General features: G+C 42.1%; 1 protein-coding gene across 2 annotated transcripts in view; it reads left to right on the forward strand.

The window, feature by feature from the left end:
- Nucleotides 1-17908, forward strand: part of nhsl2 (NHS-like 2) — a 129413-nt gene that overhangs the window by 18938 nt on the left and 92567 nt on the right. The window lies entirely within an intron of this gene.

Consider the following 17908-nt stretch of genomic DNA (forward strand, 5'->3'; position numbering starts at 1 on the left):
AGCCGCTTTTCAATCTGCGGCTTCTGTTCTTTAGTTAATGTTCTGAGACGTATTGCCTTTTATTTATTGGACTGTTTTGTTGTTTTGCATGTGAGTGTTCTCAGCTTGCACTGGGAAACTTTGATGAATCTTAATCTAATTAAGGGCTGATTCACGGGAACTGGTCCCGCCGTCGCTCATGGCAGGAGAGTCGGGATTGGGAAGTCCAGTTGGAGGAACAGATCGATGTGTTTAAAGGCTTATCGGACACTTATAGACAGGATTGAAAACTCTGGAAAGTTATTAAGACGGGGACTATTTTTATCTTTCCTCACTGTGGCTGGGAGGTAAACAGCAGAATGATGGATATAGTGTACTGTCTGCTGATTGGCCACTGCAGACGGATTATGTCGTTAAGTGAGTCGAGCCAGGTTCAACCAATTAAAAGAACGAGAGCGTCGGCCAAAGAAAGAGAAGCTTGATGGGACGATTGACACACCAGCTCTGCGGTCTTTTGAATTTACTGAAAATTAAAGGTATTTTTTTCCAATTTTCACGACTCTCCGTTCAGGTGGAGAAAACAGTGACGCCAGTAACTGATGTTGGAAATGACAGTGATGTAACTGCCTGTGATTAATTGGACCAGGAAGTCTTGCTTTGCTGTGTTCGTCAAACGAGTTGAGCAACACTTTGATTGTTTGTTTTTTTTGCCTTAAAGCAATCCACTGATGTGTGGACAGGTACGAAAGTAATTGCTATTAATTGCTGCAAGTAGCATCTTGATTTTTTGGTGAGAATATATATATTTATATATATGTATTGAGTGTAATCCTGTGGTGGTCCATACAACATGCAACAGTGATGCTGCTGGATGGATGTGGAAACTTCTGAGCTCATGTTTCTTTCTTCCTGATGCAGCTTTCATGTCAGATATCATCGGGTACGAGGATAAGGAGGTAGAGGAGGGGAAAGCTTTTATTTTGAAAGGTGAGTCAGATAAAAAAAAAAGTTGCAGCGAGATTGAAGACGGTTGTAAAATGCTGAAGGGTCAAAAGCGGTCTCAAACTGTATGGGATATGTGGACTCAGCCGAGATGAATAAAATGTGTTTTTCCACAGTTATAGGACAAATTCATCCTATATTTGGTTCTTTACTGCTTTTACTGCTTTTACTGCTTTTACCTTACCTTCCTGTTAATCTACTGAGCAGTAAAGACGCTAAAGTCAGTGATGACCTTATGCAAAAACAATCCTGTACGACTGGTAGGACTGTATACTTTGCATGCGGAGCCAAGACGAGCAGATGTCTTTCATAAGTGGATGCTTGACTCACTCCGAACAAATGAGTGTGAAGGGCCGCTGGGGAGGACTCGCGTTCAAAACCGGGAACTAATCTGTGTGGACGCGTTACCCGAACCGCAAGCCTCCGCTGATCTCTGCTGCCCACAGCGGCGACACGACCGCACACACACGAGCACACACACAATCACACACAATCACACACAAGTGCTGGTTTGAATCATTGTCCTATCAAACATCTGTTGCTCTCAGTTGTTTAGCTGCTTTTTAGCGTCGGCCAAGTGCATTGTGGGTCTTATTTTCCCGCTGGTTTGCACGCAGAGCTTCACTGGTAACTTGGATTTTTATAAAAATTTATATTAAAGCTGAATGTGAGTATTAGTGTGTAAGTGTTGGATCTTTACCACAGAAGCTCAACATTGGGGGTGTGGCCTCTGGATCTCAGTTGTTATTTTTACAGTTTTGAAATGTTTCATACACTTTATGTTTTTCTTATCTCTTAACATTTACACATTTTATATTATAAGTAAATTTAAACAAGTTCCTTACATGTTAAAATTGTATATTGTTTCAGTTTTGGGGAGCTGTGATGTCGTCCATCTTTATGTAGAGTCATTGTTCTGGCTCTAGTCTGTTGAAGCAGGAGGAAGGAGGGAGCCTGTGCTGTCTCTATTTCCTGATCTTACATATTGCAGCTTTAATCTGAATTTTCTTCTTTTTTTTTTCCTTCTCCACATTTACTCATTTGGCAGACGCTTATATCCAAAGGGACTTACAAATGAGGGACAACACGAGCGCTTCGGTGCAGCGGGAGACCTTGAAGTTCGTACTGTTCGTTCAAGAGTCAATGCATGTAGCACTTAAAGCACCAGCTCCTTTTTTTTGAGTTTTTGAGAAAGAAAAAATGAGTTAACATCCTTTGACCATGATGTTCTCTTGGGGGGGTATGAAGTCCTGCTCTGCTCCGTGAAAAGGAAACACAACAAGCTGGTGTTTGTTCATGCCAACCAGCCTTGGGGCTAAAGGAGGGTCTGCTGCGCAACCCGACTCACATGGCCCGGGCCAGACAGGGCACTCAGACAGTCACACAGCTCGTGGACAGTTTATAATGCACCTAGAAATGCTTCTTCTTTTTTGTTTTGTTGACCCTGAAGGAGATTTCCTAAAAGATTTTCAAAGAGAGAGCCAGAAGGAGACGAGCCTAACTCATCAGATCTGCTCTCCATCTTCCTCTCTGTTGGGTCTTTTGTATGTGTGTGTGTGTGTGTGTGTGTGTGTGTGACTGGAACGGCTCCCAAAGAAGCCGCCGTCTCACTGGCTGACATTTCAAATGTGCCCGGAAGTTTTAAATGAGCTTATTTGTCCTCGTCTTCTAAAACTTGTGTTGCTGGAGAGCCTGAGTGAAGTGGGGGGGGGGGGAGAAACAACATGTTCTCACAGGATGTTGCACCATAATGCTTTTGTAGAGCCAAGAATGAACCCAAACTGCTGGTCAAGTTCAACGTTCACACAAAAGAGCCTCCGAGTTTTTACAATGGGCTGCTACGGCGGCATCGCAGTCGAGTACGTCATGTTGATATCACGGACGGGAAAACGGCAGCTGCTGTTTTAACTTTAATTTTGTTGATACACTTGTGTGAAAATCTGCATCTGGACCAGCGAGCATGAGAGGTGTTGAGCTGCACGGAGGAGCGATTACAGCAGCGGCGCTTGACTATTGTTTTTTTCAGACTTATTCAACTTATTGCACATTATTTATGTCACTACACGACTTTCTGACGTGCTCTGCTTCAGCTGTGAGTTGTACCTCTTCCAAACTATTTGCCGTGTCATTTCTGGTTGTGAACGCCCCGTGAGCCGGATGAAGGAAGTCTGACTGCCTCGTTCACACACACACACACACACACACACACACACACACACACACACACACACACACACATGCACACTCTCACAGCCTGGGGGGTCTGGAGCTGGAAGCAGTGAAGTAGAAGGAAACAGGCCTGACATTTAGACTGTTGCCATAGTATTGTGGTATCAGAGTCACATTTTATTTGCACCTGTGCATACAACACATGTCCTCTCTCTCTCTCTCTCTCTCTCTCTCTCTCTCTCTCTCTCTCATTAACTTCCCTCTCATCATGTGACAGCAGTGGGACGGCTGGAAGAGCTGCACCTCCTGGGACTTTACACACACACACACACACACACACACACACACACACACACACACTTGTACATAACTTCCAATTAGTGCTAATTTGGACGTGATTTATCCACAAAGTTGGTTTTCACACAAACGTGAGAGTTCACTGAGCCGTGAAAAAGTGAAAACCTCTCAGCAGGTGGGAGGAGAAAGAGGAATACGATGGGAGTTACCCCAAACGCCACCGACATGTAAAGAGCCTCGTTGCGGCGGAGTGATATTATGTTCTCCGTGTTGGTTTCACTTTAGCGTCTGCGGCTCCTGCAGCTCCCCGAGGAGGAGGAGGAGGAGGAGGAGGAGGAGGACGAGGAGGACGAGGAGGACGGGGTTAATGAACGTCGCAGAGCAGCGACAAAATATGTGTCGAAAGCTCCACGGTCCGTGGTTTAGATGTGATAGTTAATTACCGTGTTGTTTTCTATTAGTGTCAGTGTCATGTTTTTTCTGGTAATTGATCCCTAAATCACAAGTACAATTACCAGCTGTGTTATTAAAGTGATTCGAAGAAGCTATACTCTTATATCAATTTCTATCTTTTATCTGATGAACAAAGCAGATTAAATTTGTTTTGCTACAGATGAACAGATGTCTCCGTTCCCCATCAAACAAACTAATTAAAAAGATTCATTAAAGGATTCAAAAGGATTCGATAAGAAGATTAAAATCCCGAGGTACAACCTGTGTCACGTAGCACACATCCGTCTGTAAACAGGTGAAAATATAGGCGCTAAATAATAAATAAAAACCCACGCTAAGTGTGTACAGCAGTTTCATTATGTGTAAATCCAGCCTTTAATAATTGAACCATATTTTAGAGAGAACATATTGCAGCATATGCAAGGACGGTGATTTCAGAAGTCGTCATTTCATACTTGGCCGTTGAATCTAATAATGAAGTCAGTCGCCTCCCTGCACAGATTTACAGTCAAGACTCATTGTTTGATTTGCAAAAAAACAAATATTGGGTGGAGAATGACTTTAGCTGCCTTGCTGAAGGACGCCTCGGTGACGGCTCCGGCCTGCAGGCAGCTGCTGGCCCAGATAGCGACAGTCTCATCCTCAGTCTGTTGTTCTGCAGAGGGAGAAACACTTTTGTGTTAATTAAAGTGTTTCCCTCAGCTGGGTTTTATGTGATTCAGCAGATTTGGTTAATTTCAGAGCGTTTTCCACCAGCCTCTCTTTCACCCCAGGCAGCTGTACGTGAATATATTTGTCTCACTTTCTCAGAGGAAATAACTTTATTAAAAGGTTGCGCTGTTTTGTTCAATTCCGAGTCTCTGGTAGTTTTTATTCTCTATGTTTTTTTTACGGTCTGTGGAGAATTAGATTTAGATTTTACAGGACGGGGACAGTATCGAGTTTACATACTTGTTTTCCTGGCTAATGAAATTCTACGTGAACCCACTGGATTGTTATTTTTTTTTTTTTGTCATTTTTAAGATGAAAATGTTGATAAAAATATGGAAAAATTGTCAGATATCACTATTGTCTTTTTCTTTTTTTAAATCTCTTCATAGTATATATTGCATCATATTGTAGAAATCATTGTATAGTGAGAAACTGTATCAACACAAGTCATACTGTTATGTATCATTGTTTTATCTTATATTAAATCAAAGCATCGTATCATATTGTATCGTATGGTGTCATGTCGTATTGTAATGAATCGTATCATAACGTTACATCTCAGTGTTTTGCGTCTTATTTAATCTTATTGTATTGTATTTTCATCAGTTGTGTTGTATTGAATCACATGATAATGAATCTTATTTTATTGTTTCAAAGTATCGCATCGAGTTTCAACGAATCGTATTGTATCGAATCGTAAAGCGTTGTATCGTATCTTATCCCACCGTATCGAATTACATGGAGTTGTATCCATTTTGTGTTGCTTATATATATATATATATATGTAATAATATAATATAATATAAATCAAATAATATCGTATAGCACTTTTGTTTTGATTGACACAATACATGTTACTTTCCATTCTACTTTATATTTTACATTAAAGTCAAACTGTATGTATGTGCTCATAATGTTTCAGTTGTTTCCTGAGGAACATCCTATGATATCATTATCTTATCGTTGTTTACATCGTCTCAGGGACAGGAATTATGTCTAAATTAAAGACTTTGTGTGTGTGCGTCAGAACAGATTGGTTTGTACAGATTGCGAGTTGAATTTCCTCCTCTGTCCCTCAGGCAGAAATGTTTTTTCTCCCCCCCAGCAGTGTTTCTTCTTCTCTTTTCAGCTGTCAGATTTGTCTTGTTTGTCAAGCTGTCACTCTCCTTGTGCTCGTCCTCCTCTGTCACAGCTTTCTGTCTTTTCCAGTCTTCGTCTCCTTCTTCTTCTCTGGCTGTTGTCGCGTTTCACTCCTCAGTCTTCCCTCCTTCACTTTCTCCCTCTGCAGATTGTGGAGCGATGACAGGAACCGGTTTGTGATCGACAGACGAGAAAGAGAGAGAGAGAGAGAGACAGAGAGAGAGAGAGAGAGAGAGAGAGAGAGAGAGGAGAGAGGGCAGGCGGAGGAAAGATGAAAGGCAGAGAGAGACAGAAAAACAGTGAATTAGTGGAACAAAGAAGGAGAAAAGGGAGGTCAGAAGTGAAAAAACAAAGAGGAAATGAGAGAGGAAATGAGGTAAAAAGAGGATGCAAGAGAAGAAAGGTAGACGTACGGACTGTGAATCAAAAATGCTTCCATTTCATCTGGAAAAAGTTTGATGATTTTACTTTCAGTTACTAAGCAACTGGCATTTTAGGAAATACAAAGATTTGCAAGAAAGGAAATCGGCGCGTGACGAGTTAGAGACTGGAGGTGATTAGCTTAGCTTAGCATAAAGACTGGAAACAAGGGGAAACGGCTAGCCTGGCTCCTACAGTACAGACCTGTACAGATAGAATAAGTGAGATGTAATGTGGTGTTTAGTGACGTTTACAGTTACTGTTGGGCAATATTTTGAATTCACGACAAGAGCTGTTTATCACTGCTTCCAGTCCTTATGCTAAGCTAGGCTAACAGCCCGCTGACGCTAGCTCCTGACATGAATCTTCTCATCTGACATCAGCACATTTCCAAAAACATCAAACTACTCTATTGATGTAATTAATGCTGAGGCGATATGTGCACGTGTATAAAGTTTATTGACTTTGACTGAAATCATAGAAATGAGAAGCAAAGGAAACAATAATAAGAAAAAGAAGGAGAAGAAAAGAGGAGAGAGGGATCCTGGAAATGACATAAAGATAATTGGATAGATCAAATAGAGGAGTAAAGGAAATTGAGTGGAAATGGAAGAATCAAAGGATGGATGGAAAGAAAGTTGAAGTATAAGTAGCAAGGAAATTATTAGTATTTTGACAGAGAGAGAGAGAGAGATGAGAGAGAGATGAGAGAGAGATGAGAAGAAGGGAGAGAGACAGAAACTGGGAGGGGAGAAAGAGAAAACAGACAGAAAGAGAAGAAGAAAATAAAGTAGGAAGAAGAGAGGAAGAGACGCGTTGGTGGATGAGTGAAGGGAGAAGAAATGAGAGTTTAGTAAGATGCCTCTGTTGAGGAATGCATCATTCATCAGCCTCTCTATTAGCCTGTGTGTGTGTGTGTGTGTGTGTGTGTGTGTGTGTGTGTGTGTGTGTGCGGCTGCTGCAGGCCACCAGTGTAGATTTCAAGTGGGCGTTCCAGTGTGAAGAGTGTGTGTGTGTGTGTGTGTGTGTGTGGCATGTGGTTACTGTCACTTCACATTCACTCCCTGCTTTAAATGTCAAAATGTTTTTAAGCGTCATTGTGTAATGACAGTGTGTGTGTGTGTGTGTGTGTGTGTGTGTGGCTCATGCGGCGGGCTTGGGGAATGCTGTCCATCTGGAAGTTACCTCCTGTGTGTGTGTGTGTGTGTGTGTGTGTGTGTGACTCATACTACCAGCCTGGTTGACAATGACAGAGTTGTGTGTTGTTTATTTGCTCTGTCTGTCTGACGCTGCAGTTTTCTGCTGAAGGTCATTCAAGGTTTAATGTGTCAAAACTCTATAAACTGTTTATTCCGTTGTGTTTTATTTTTCAACAAATGTTCACACAGCTGAAATCAGACGAAACTCTGCCTGACAGGAAGTACATTTATTTATACGAGTCATTTTCAAAAGCAGAAGGAAACGTAACGTTTTTTAACGTAATGAGGAAGTGTTGTTAGTTATCATGCATGGGAAACCACAGAAGTGTTGATACTGAATGTAGCAGGAAAATGTGTAAGTAGTTAGTCCTTCCTTCCTTTCCTTCCTTCCTTTCCTTCCTTCTTTGCTAATAAATCACCATTTTTTCTTCCTCTCCTGCTTCATTTCTTTCCTCCGATCTTTTTTTATCGAAGCACCTCCTCCTCGTTCTCATGTGATTGACTCATTGATTATCTCTTCTCTCCTTTGTTCCTTCTTACCTCCATCCGTCTTGCCTCCTCAGTCTTCATCATATCTCACAATCTTTTAACCGAGGCGCTTTTGTCGCCTCAAATAAAAAGCGCAGACGAGACTGTGGTATGCGAGCGCCCACCATCCAGCGCGACCGTCTCTCTGCAGCTCCAGTGTCGTATAGAACTTTTATTAAGTGATTAGTCATTGGTTAAAGCATCTTTGCCTCCACTTGATCACAGTGGGGGAGACACAGACAGGAACTGTGGGTACAGACAGAGATCCCTGGATGAGAGTCGGACTGTGGATGTTGATGTGGTCGGCCACCGGGGGGCGCCCCCCCCCCATTTAGAGCTTTAATTTTCGATGAGTATGAACTATGTTTGGACCTTTCATATTACGTGATTAAGGTTAAATATTCCTCAGTCAGTGACTTAAAGCAGTTTTACCAGTTTTCACACTTCACCATGCTTTTTCCCCGTGTGTCTAAACGCAGTGTGCTGACACGGAAACAGGACTTCTTCTTCTTCTTCTTGTCTCCTGTCTGCCGCGCTCCTCTGTGGGAGAATCTGCCGTTCGGCTGCTGTGATGTTTCACTTCTCTTCTCTGACGGAGGTGAAAAAATGCTGTTGAGAATCTGCCCGCGTTCGTTTTTGATCTCAGTTTCTCATGGTGGCACTGTGTTGCTCTGATTCCCTTACTACACCGCTTTCTTTCTTTTCTTTCTTTTCTTTCTTTTCTTTCTTTTTGTTCCTTCCTTCCTTCCTTAGGATTTTATTACTAGTATTCTTTCTTTACTGCTCCTGTTTTTTCATATCTTTGTTGAAGTACCTCCTTCTCATTCTCATTTGAATGATTTCCTCTTTTCTTCTTCCCTCCTTTTATTTCTATTTTCCTTCTTTTCTCCTTACTACCATCCATCTTTCCTCTTTCTCTCTCTCACTCTCTCTGTCTCAGCAGTAAATATTCTGTAATCAGCTTCACATGCTTGTCTGCTCACACAGGGCTGCTGCTGTCACCACACACACTGACGAGACTGTGTGTGTTTGTGTTTGTGTGTGTGTGTGTGTGTGTGTGTGTGTGCGCGCCTCCTTCCAGCTCTACTTTTTGATCTAAGTGCCAGTCTATTTCACATGCAAATGATTTCAAGTGTATCTGTCTTCTGTGATCCGTGGTTGGGTCCAGCTGCAGCGTGGGCTAGAGAGAGGACGTCTTTATGTTGGAGGAGACGACGATGGCGTCACCAAACCAAACCCTGGAAACTGGGCCGCAAAACATTTTCTACACGGAGTCAGGTCGAATAAATCTATAAAATAACGCCGTCTCCTTTTGCTTTATATAAATGCTTCTTATATTCTTTCCAGCCGTAGACGTGTGACATACTTCTGCTGCACGGATGCACGAAGCTCAGGACGTGAAGGCTAAAGCTCTTAGTTCAGGTTTAGAGAAGGATTGTGAAAGTTTGGAGTCCTGGAATCTCACTGACTTACTCCCCGCAGCATTAGAGGATGATGTCGGATGTCCAATGAGGATAAATGTCTGTGAACACGCTAGAAATCATAGAAGGAGACACTTTTTGCTTTAGTATCAGTTTTTGAGTTCCCGAGCGAACAGGAAGTGATGCAACATGACTTTCTTGGGCCAAATTTGCTGAGATGTTAAAGAAAGGTAAAGCTCCCACCTGACTCTCTGACTCATTTCTGTTTGTTTCACCCAAAGCATGATGGGAGCTGTAGTCCCAAAACTCAGAATGCGTCTTAAATCAGATTTTTTCCAAGTATTCCACTCTGATATTATTATATTTGTCACATTTAAGTTTTGAGTTTTGGTTTTATTTGTCCAGTTTTTCCAGATCTGTTGTTGATTTAATAATTTATTTTACTCTGATTACAGATCTCTGGTTTGTAGTGAAATCTCAGTGCGTCTTGGGGGCTCAAGTTGATGATTTAAAGTGAATAATCAATGAGTAACGGCCTGATTCTGCCCTGCATGCTTTGGTCGGTGTTTTTCTTTGAATGTTTAATGTGGGTCATAAGTGCGATACGGAGAGTGTTGCCTATTTTAAAATGATATTTGAGTTTCCTGAGACCTTGGTTTCCTTTGGAAGTTCACGATTTTAGATTTGTTAAAGTTAAAGCGACTCTATTGGCGAGACGTCTGATTCCGAATCAGCGGTCAAGAACATTATTTATCATCTTCATAGATAGTTGATAGTAGATACTTGAGTTAATCACCACTGAAGTGTTTTTTTCTATCTGCGAGTTCTTATTAAAACTTCCACATTTTCTCCATAAATGATTCATGTCCTTAAAGTGTTGCATTTAAAATGTATTAAAGTATTTTTAGCTCAGATCAGGAATCTCCAGACGGAGATGGTGTTGGCATGAAGTCAGGAGAACGATGTGGCTGACGTGTGTGTGTGTGTGTGTGTGTGTGTGTGTGTGTGTGTGTGTGTGCGTGTGTTCGTGTAGATTTCAGTGGAGGATCAATTCAGGAAACAGTGCGTTAAATCCAGGAAATGAGCTTTTATACTCGGCTTGACCCTCGTCCAAAGTCGTGCATCTCTTGGTTTCAGTTTTCCCCCGCAAATGATATTTGTTGATGGATGAATTCATTTCACTGCGAAGGCTCGCCGCTGCTGAACGCTCCTGCGCTCGCTGCAGTGGACTGAAAATAACAAAGATACATCACACAGACTTCACAACAAGTGATTGAAATAAAGGCCTTTAAAGTACTTCGCTAGTCAAATCTAACGGATCAGAAAACGTTGAAAGAAACATGAGAATAAAGAAACTGAAAACACTAAACCTGTTCCAACTCCCATCAACACCTCACCAGGCCTGACAATATAATCTGATAATTAGAAGTGAACAAGACATAAATATGGAAATGCTAATCCATATTTTACAAATGAAAGGCATTATTGTACAGGAAATTTCTCTCATAATAAATTCACCTATCTTACTCAAAGTTCAATGAATTGAAGCTGATTAAAAATCTTTCACTGTGATTTCTTGACTTGAAATCCTGGAGTCCAGGTTTATTTTTGCAGACTTTCTTCACATGGATCTTTGTGTTTGTTTAAGCAGCTCTTAAATCGTCCTTTTTCAGCTTAAAGTCTGACTCAAAAAAAGCAAAACAAAATACAAAGAGAAAATGACACAGGTGCGTCAAAATGTACAAATCTAAAGTGATAACCGCTCAAACTCCGGAGAACACTTCAAGGTTGTTAAAATATTGTGAACATGTTCAAAAACAGCAGATGAATGAAAGAAATAAAACTTTTTTTGCTCTTTTCTTAAAAAGTCTATGTTTGCTTGTCAATCAGTGAAAATATTCATAATTCAGTTTTTTTCTGATCTGCACATAAATGAAACAAAGGCCTCAGCTTGTCTCTGCGTGATGTATAAATAAAGTTATGTTTAAATAAAACATGCTGCGTGTATTCACATGAGGCAACTCAGACTCATTAGATTCTGCTCAAGGAGACCTGGAAAGTCGGGGAGAAGTCACAGAGTGTGAAGCAGTTTCTTTTTCGCCCTGAAGTTAATGGCCCTAAATTTTCATTATAGTGTGTTTTAACACTGTTTGAGTTTTATTCTATATGTATTAATTTAAATTACAGTTCAGCATTTAACATATTTTGTCCTTTTTACACACTTTTCCTGTCTGTTATCACCCAACAAGCTCAATAAAATCAACTATTCAACATTAGATTTATATTTTTTTTTTTTAAATTTTGAAGCTCACATTCAATATCGCTGATTTCCCGTGACATTCAGTCACTTTTACTTCACCTGTCAGCTCATACGGTGAAATCTAGACTCACAGAAAAGACTTCATATATTAGATTTCTAGGTTCTATTAAATAAATGTGCAATATTTTAGTTGCAGTTGTTGTCATGGCCACTAGGAGGCAGTAGAGATCCGCAATTGGTGTAAATCTGCCACTTTACAACATTTTCCTTGCTGGAGTGTGTGTGTGTGTGTGTGTGTGTGTGTGTGTGTGTGTGTGTGTGTGTGTGTTAGAGAAACAGAGAGATGCACATTTTTCTCTCTTGTTTACATCTGACGTCATCACCGTCACTCTAATCATCCTCCTCCTCTCCTCCACCGCTGTCTCTCTCTCTCTCTCTCTCTCTCTCTCCCCTCCTCCCTCCCTCCCTCGCTCTTTGAAGTCAGTGTGTGATATATATTTTAAAATCTTTTTGGGGTTTGCCAGAGAGAATCTGAATGTTTTGGCAGAAGAGAGAAACTCTCTGAGTTTGTGGTTCTGAGGCAGGAAACGCTGAAGGGTTGTGGGTTGAATTCCCCCTTTTCCTGCGGCTAAAGCTCAAGGTTTTTCTGGCCGTTTAAACATCATTAACTTCCTGGAAACACATCTGTCTTTTCCCGGGTTCGACTTCAGAGCTGTGGATATTCGTCATGAAATTGTGTTTTTATTTTTATTTTCTGATGTTATTTTTTCACATATGCGAGAAAAACAAAGAATCTTGTGAATGAGTTTCGACAGTTTTAGAAAAACAAGGGCATATTGGCAGAATGAGTAAGACTCAAGTTTAAAGCTCTGGCTCTTGGCAATAATAAACTGTAGATTATTTGTTATTTTGTTATATTGTTTATTCAGTACAACAAACGAATAAGGAACTCTGTCACTAATCATCTGGACGCCTCCTGCATTTGATTTTAAACATTTCTTTGTTCACTTAAGTGAAGTAAGTTGAATCGGGGCGTCCACGGGAACCGAGCGGAGGTCGACGAATGGCGGCGTGACGTGCGTCCTTTGTGAATCCTTCAGCACGCGGACACTCCAGCACGCTTGCTCTGGCTTCCGTAGGTTTTAAATAAAGAAAAAATAATTACAGTATCTCACGATTCTGTGCTCGAAATTACTTATTTTCTAAAAGCCCGGCAAGGTCAAACTTTCAAATGGAATTTTTCATTCGTAAAAATATGGAAGCGCCAGTAGCGAGCGGTGCCCTTTGGTTCTTTTGTGCAACAGGAGACATGCTCCATCTTTCATCTCCCTCATTAACATAATACTAATAATAATGATAATAACTTGCTTTTCTTATCGCAGTTACAAAGAGCCTCACAGAAAAAACAGAACCAGATAGAAGAGAAGGCCTGAGGATGATAAACATATGTTCACATGGCTTCAATATGTTTGGAGGCAGAGGGAGTGTCTGAGGCGAACACCTGAGCGCGGCTCTGTTCGCGGACCACTCGTCCGTGGCCGGGCGGCGTCAGCGGCAAACTTTAAAATCAATGAGTCATTTATAGGCAGCTGTTTTCTGGCTTCTTCTCTCAGCCAAACGCACTCTGAATGAGTTTCCCTCCATCGCTCCGCTCTGCAGGAAATGGCTTGATGATTGCTTTTGTTGAATGCAGCATCGGGGTGAGAGGTTCAATTTCCTCTCTGACTCACTGGAGACTCCAAACTGGCACTTTCACAGCAGGTTTCTCCCAAATCCAACAGTAAAGACCAAAAAAAAAAAAGTTTCACTAATAGTTTCTAAAGTGTCTGAAAAGCTCGGAGAGATCCAAATATCGCAGGTCTTTTCCACCCCAGCGCGTCGGCTGGAGTAAAAACACGAGTGTGAGGTCGCGTGTTACATGTTTTCTCTCATTTCCTCTCCTTGTTTCAGCCGTGACCTCGGAAAGTCAGGAGCAAGTTCAGGCACAAGGACAGAGACAGAAACCAGAGAGACAGAAAAAATGTGATAAATAGACACAAACAGAAGGAGAGGAGCTGCTCTCCTCCTCCTTCTTTCCGCTCCTTTTAGGGATTACACTCGGGCTGCTCCAGCTTCATTATCTGCTGTGGGATGAAGCTTTGGAGGAGCGTAACACACTCACACAGTCAGGAGTGTGCATCTGTGTGTGTGTGTGTGTGTGTAGCTTCCTTACTGAATATATGTGTGTGTGTGTCCTGCAGGCAGCAAAAGTGTTTACAGGGAGAAGGGGATGATGATGAAGGGAGGGAGTGGGCTGTGGCTTATAGAGAGAGAGAGAGGAAGAGAAGAGGAAGAGAAGAGGAAGAGAGGGGGAACAGAGGGGAATTAGAGTGTGAGGCTCCGAGCAGGAGAAGAGACCACAAAGTGAAATCAAAACAAATTAGAATCAAATAAAAGATATGAAGTGGAGTTATTAAAACAAAACAAAAAGAACCCACGAATGAGAAATGTCACCGCGGCACAACAGGAAAACTGGAAGAAGACGGAGAAGGAGGAGAGTAAGAAACTGGAAAGACGAGGGAGAAGGAGGAGAGGGAAAGAAGCAGCTACTTGATTCATATACGTCGCTGTGTTAGCCTGAAACAAGCTAACGGTGGCCTTTGTGAAAGATGAGTTCAGCACGTGAACATGTTCCCGTTTTGTTTTTTTCCCCGCACGTCGCCATGGACCCGTTGCAGCACCTCCACGTGTTGTTGTTATCGTTTACTGCGCCCGCCTTCTTCTTCTCTTCGAGTAAAACACCGTCCTCCTCAGTCCTGGAGGAAATCACAGCTCCAGTACTTTTCGACATCTGCGTTAGCGTTAGCGTTAGCAGTTGGTGGAGGTTGTAAGGAGTTAAAAAAAGATATCAGAAAATGGATGAAACGAGAAGAAGGAAGAGAAAAGGAAAAGTGAAGGAGGTGTATGTAAGAACGTAGCTGCAGCTAGCTTGTGATTTATTTCAGTCCGGCTGGTAAAAAAAAAATATTCCTCCAGCATCTCAGAGCAGAGTAAAGTAGTAAAGTGGAGTTAATGGTGGTAAGACGGTACTTTAATTGGATGCAGTGGCTCAAAACCTCAACACTGGTACGTTACACCGACATTACTGAATTACACTTATCACCCGGGATCATCAGCGTCAATCCGTCCGGAGGAAACAGAGACGTATTATTCCTCCAAACCTTCATTTCACTTTCTTTTCCTTTTAAACTCCTTCCTTTCCTCAGTCCTGCTCTTTTCCCAAGTTCATGTTTCAACTGCTCTCTCTCTCTTTCTCTCTCTCTCTCTCTATGTATAAGAGATTTATTTTCAGCAGTTTTGATGTACTTGAAACGCAAAGTGACGCCACGACAGTAAACAAGCAACAAAATTTGTGTTGACCCGTGTAGGATGATTTTAAAACAACCAGTTTACAGTTAAACAACGAGCTCCTGCATCGTTAACGGATCAAAAAGAAAATTGTGAATGAGCTGCTTTGCATCAGGATTTGAAAGTAAAGTAAATAAAGTAAAGTCTTTTACTCAAACTTTTATTTGAAAGTTTTCCTTTCTTCCGCTCCCTCCCACCTCCTCACCCCGTCACTGTCTGTCTTCCTCTAATGAGACGAGCACGAACATCTCTGCGCCGCTCCTCGCCTCTGGTCAACATCTGAACCAAACGTATATACAGAAGCTGCGTATAATGGCCTGCTATCTCCTCCTTTCCACCCCCCCACCCCTCGTCCCAACTCTCATCTGTTTCTACTTAAACATGTCAGATCTCATCTTTCTCTGGGCTCCTGTGTCTGGAGGAGAAAGGGGGGCGGGGGGGGCGCTTGTTTTGGTCACATTGAGCGGAGTCACTGAAGGGATGGACGGCGGCAACTGCAGCTGCATCGCATATTCAGCGTCGGATTCGGTTATGAAATAGCTGGTTATTGTGATTCTGAGGCGAGAAAAATATTTGCAAGATTTGCATTTCTTTTTCTTTAATCATCTTCACTTGTTTCTTTCTAACCTTCTTGCTGTGTTCAACCAGCAGTGAGAAGGAAGCTGTGGGTGACGGCGCCTCCGTTCCTTTCGAGGTGCAGCTCCAATTATAACTCTGAGAGTTTGGAGTTAAGGCAGGATTTAAGAGCGAGGGGCTTATTTATTGCCATGAGTCTCTTCCTCCTTCCCATTTTTCTCCCCTCCCTCACCTCCAACCTCCTTAATCCAGCTCACAATATTGTCCGGAAATGGCTCCTGCGACAGGAGCTCTGACAAACACAGAGAACCAGTATATATATATATATTTTTCCTTTTAAGGACATCTTATTAAACCAGGTGGGGTGTTATTTGACCCTGTTTGAAGACTGTGAGAACTCGGCGGCGCAGCAAAGGAAAGAGACACACAGACATACCCAGAGGACAGAGACACACGGACTGAGAGGAAATTGGAAAAAAAAAAAGTAAAGATATAGAAATAGAAAAATTGCAAGAAGTAATTATTTTCTGCAGAAGTGGAAAGAAGAAGATGTAGAAAAAAAAAAAGAAATTCATTCAAGATGTACAAAAAACTGGAGACTCAAAAATCGCCTCTACAGGTGTGAATGTTTGTCTCTGTGTATCAGACCGGTGATAGACACTGAAATGATAAGCGGTAAAGCCATAGACTGCACATAAAGATGGACGACGCCTCCGTCACGTCACCCACAGGTTTCTGAAGAGCGGTCTTGAAGCTCAGAGTGAGCTGCTCCGCCGTCGCCATCTTGGCGGTGCCTGACTCCGCCTCCTAACTCCAGAGTAATCCAAAAATGGGCAAAGAGGTTACTGCTCACGTGTAACTAATGAATGGATATATATATACATCATGACACATTAATTAATGTGTTTTTTTGGACATGTCAGAGATAATGTTTCATGATGGATGTGATTTTAGTTAAAGAGCAAGTGAAAGACTCAAAAACATATATGCACACTGACAAAAACACAGAAAACTGACATATGAGAAGAATAAGAAACGCAATTAGTCGCCTGTTTTCATTTTAGTCAAATGGGAAAATGCTGAAGATGTGGAGAGAGAAGAGAGAAAGGCACGAGGGAAGTCATTATTGTCAGGCTGACTGTTTGTGGCTGCACTGTGTGTGTTTTGTCGGTGCATGAGCTGCTTGTGTTTTCTGTGCAGGTCGAGAGGAAAACAGAAAAGGGAGAGAGACTGAGGCGAAGGTGAGAAAGAGGGAACTGTGAGAGACGCCAGAGAAACAGCTGAGAGGATGTGAGGTGCTGCTGCAGAGAGGAGAAAGAGAAATCACTTACTCAGACATTATACCGTCAACAAAACACCTGAATGTTAAATGGTTTCGGTCGGGCTTAGGTACGGATTTGATCTGGTTTCGGTCGGGCTCAGGAACTGGATTTGGAGCAGACTCGAGTCAGGCTTGGATTAGACGAGGAGTTGGGCTCATGACAGGCTGTGATCGGCTTGTCTCGTCTATAAGATGTACTTAAAGTTTGTATTTCCCGTCCCACATCTGTTGGGTAAAGCCATTATCTTGCAGATATATACTGTAGTCTGAATTTATACACGTCCCGAAACAGGAGCACTCATTACCAACACATTAGCTGTTTTACCTCCCAATAAAGGAGTTGAGATAATCTGCCTAAACTTGATTAGAACTTATTTGATCGTTTCCTTTCTGAATGGTTTCACAAGCGATGGCCAGAAGTCAAAAACAGAACATCTTGATTCAGATAAACCTCAGTTATCTCAGTTCGATTAGATGGAAAAGTTTCCAATTCAAATGAAGATACAAATGCAAAAATGGGGGAGAAAAAAAATGGGCTTCTTTTATGCTCCAATGTCGGGAATAATGCGTCTATACTACTCTGGATAAATTTGGTTTCTCTGCCGTCATGCTGCATGCATTAGCTGTCACTCCATCTGTTTTGATTGGAGAAAGAGAGATCGAGGTTCGGAAGGGAAGAGACAGATAGACAGAGAGATAGAGAGAGAGACGGATGAAGGAAGATGGAAGAGATGAAGCGACGGAGGCTGTTATTTAATAATGTCGGAGAGGAGTGATGTGAGGATAACCAGGGGAAGTGGGAGAGCTTGCGTAGGGAGTAACGTCGGGATAGGGTGACAGGGAGAGAGCGGGAGAGGAGGCGAGGTGACGGTAGAGCGACATGGGAGTAGAATGAGGACGGTGAAAGAGAGAGAGAGAGAGAGAGAGAGGAGTAGTCCTCCTCCTTCAGAACCCCCATCCCTCCGGGGAGCAGAAAAAGTCTGGCTTGAGTTAGCCATGCAGAAGAAAAAGAGAGGGACACACACACACACACACACACACACAC

Source organism: Seriola aureovittata, chromosome 23, assembly GCF_021018895.1.
Source record: "Seriola aureovittata isolate HTS-2021-v1 ecotype China chromosome 23, ASM2101889v1, whole genome shotgun sequence".
In the NCBI taxonomy this organism is placed as follows: domain Eukaryota; kingdom Metazoa; phylum Chordata; class Actinopteri; order Carangiformes; family Carangidae; genus Seriola; species Seriola aureovittata.